A 3,060-nucleotide genomic window follows, 5' to 3' on the forward strand; every position below is an offset into this window, starting at 1 on the left:
TAAGTATTTCAAGGAAAGAAAATATAAAAGGATATACTATCATAATGTAGAATTTTATATAAAACACGGTGTATCGTTTAAAATAATAAAAAATAAACTAAGCAAAATAAATTACTCCAACATTAAAGAAACATTCGATACAACAGTAAATCATTATTATAAAATAAAGAAAACAAACGAACAGGTAAGCAACCAATAAATTAATCCTTAACTCTCTACCAAAATTAAAAGCTACAATCAACTTAACATACTTTCATCCTATCAACCACCATTACAAAAAGTAATTCATCACGAAAAACCCCAAAACACCTCACACGCCCAATTAAAAAAAAAACCTTTCACCACGTTTCATTCATCTCGAAGAAGCATTCGCACCGAATCAACGACTACTTCCGACTGTCTTCACTCTCAGCATCCACTTCCCGAGTGATCCTCGTTCCATTGCCTATGCACGACTATTTTTACAATCACTCGAGTAACGTACTCACGTGAATTGCTCATACGGGATGTCCTGCCTTCCACACATCCTGCACGACACCATCTTGAGCCTCCGTCGAAACTCATATAATGTCACGCTCCGCGGAATACGATCATTTTCGTCGCGGCTGTCACTGCCGGACGAAGTTTCGACTCCGAGGCAACTCGCGCTCGCTTACGTATGTCCTCGTCGAGCGAAGAGGATGACGAACGTTTGGTATGACAGAGCTCTGTACGTGGACGATTCCAGGAATCTTAGTGGCATACATCGTGTCTTCAAATGTAATTTGCGTTGTTGTTTAATTGTCGAATTAGGAAGTGATTTTGTATTCTTCGGTTCGAAAGTTTCGAGGACGTTCGTTGGAGATGCGATCGTGAGTGTTAATCGTTGATAACAGTGGTGAATTTGGATTTGTGAGAGTTGGTTTCGCAGGTAGATAGCACACGGATGTCTTGTGAACGTCTTAACCCCTGAACATATGACAACCTTTCAGACACGTGGCAGAGATTTTGATCAAGATGTAAAAGAAACAGTTATATCAGTAAGACAAATTAATTGTAATCATATCTCTCGTTGGAATTTTCAAGACTGAGGATTACTAAATGTAATTAATCTGACAGATTAGCTTTTGTTACCTGATACAGTACTGAAACATTAAATGGCTGACGCTTAGATGCATTGTCAGAAAAGAAATCATAGGTTAAGGGGTTAAAGACGGCTTGTGAACGTCGAAAAGACGGCTAGAACGACGTCCAGTGTTACAAATCAGTGAAGCACTGTACGTTGGATTTAGAAACGTTTTAACCCTAGTGCGGGTCATTTTTGACCCACCGCGTTCTCATTTTTTTTTAACGACTTTTTCTGTTATCAACAAAATGCAATGAAATTGTTGCTGACATACTCGTTTGTGTTCCTTTGATAAGCATATTGGTACTAAAAATTGTTACACGTGAGTCTTTGGGTCTTTTTTGACCCGAAAGCTCTGTACCTTTTGTGTACAGTGGAATGTAGTCGAAGTTTATAAGTGTTTTGTCGAACGGAAGAACACATTAGGTTTAAAAGCGTGTTAACCCTTTGAGGACAATGGACTCATATATTCATTCACAAAACAGTTATGAATGCAACCAGTAACTTACACATTTTTAAGCAATAAAAATAGTCGCCTTCGCTATAAACTCATATACTTACTTATTTATAAGAGAAATAGAATTTCTAAATGATTTAACTTAAAAGAAATTAGAATCGTGACTTAATTCTAATTAATTTTGCAGTCCTCAGTCTGAAAAAGGTTAAAGATATAATTTTTATACGCTGTTCGAACGTCTTCAAGATGTTCAAATTAGGTTGTAAAACCATCAGACCAAAAATGGACGTAAAATGGTCATCTCTAAGACATCGTGTGCCATCTGGTTTGTGTTCGAATAATTATTATATTAATCTTTCTACGACAGAGTTTCATAGAAATCATAAAACGATTTCGTATGATTTTCTGGAGTGATTAAGTATCCTAAAATAATTTTTATCGTCCCACTTTAAAATAGAAAAATATGAATTTCTATATCAATGAAAATAATTGAAAAGAGAATAGATATTCTTGCAAAGTTTTCGTGAATTTGGGGTTAAAATTAGGTCGAATGCTTTCATTACTCAGCAAACACCTTTTCACTTTAAATGTGTGTAACTAATTGTCCAAGGAACGATCGAAATGCAGTAGTAACAGGTGTACACGTTGTACAGTTAACGACTGAAGTCTCAAGATCAGAAGTTTTAAAGGAAAGTTAGCCGAGCCGTGATGAAATCGAAGTGCAAACAACGCTAGCAAACATTTCAGTGAACATTACGTAGGAAATGGAAAAATTCTCGAATGACTGCTAAATATTTACCGTATAAGGTTTTGAAAACTAAAATCCCCTTTACATATCTTCGTTCGTCAAATTAGATTTACATCAATCTAATCGTTCTTCCTGAAAAAGTGTACAAAAATCACCTAAAAGCTTTGCATATCAAGTAAACATTTTCTAAAAAAATGTAACATAAACTAAAAACTACACTTTCTATATATCATAATTTTCTAATTCCAAATATACATCTTCTCAAACTTTAAATTAAATTTTGTTACATTTTCGTAACTAAATTTTATACACTAATTTTAAATAACTAAATTTTATTATATTTTCATAAATCATACTTTCCGTTATTTTTCTGTTTTCTCATTTTATTCTATTTTATTTTATTTCTTTTTCTTTTTCTCTTCTTTCATTTTCTTCCTTATTTTGTACTGTACATAATACCACTGCTCTGTGTGAATTTCAACGCCTGTATACTAAAGGGTTCTTAAATCCGTTGATTAACAATCAAATAAATAAATAACTAAATTTCACACACTACTTTTGAATAACTAAATTTCATTATCAAAGATTTAAGGCTTTCACTGCCCGGAGCATAATTATTATTATTAAAGCTTCCCAGTGTAAACCGTATCCTTATAGAGAGAATATCCTTCTTTCCATGAGAACTCGACTAACATCCAAAAGCCTCGACAACAATAATCAAATTTTACCATACCATCAAGTACAAGCTAT

The 3,060-nt window shown here is 33.9% G+C and overlaps 1 protein-coding gene across 1 annotated transcript in view; it reads left to right on the top strand.

Annotated features, from left to right (window-relative positions):
- LOC108576600 (partitioning defective 3 homolog) overlaps positions 1 to 3,060 on the top strand; it is a 16,995-nt gene that overhangs the window by 7,541 nt on the left and 6,394 nt on the right. The gene's annotated exons all lie outside the window — the stretch shown is intronic.

This window comes from Habropoda laboriosa, unplaced genomic scaffold (assembly GCF_001263275.1).
Source record: "Habropoda laboriosa isolate 0110345459 unplaced genomic scaffold, ASM126327v1 scaffold385, whole genome shotgun sequence".
Taxonomy (NCBI): domain Eukaryota; kingdom Metazoa; phylum Arthropoda; class Insecta; order Hymenoptera; family Apidae; genus Habropoda; species Habropoda laboriosa.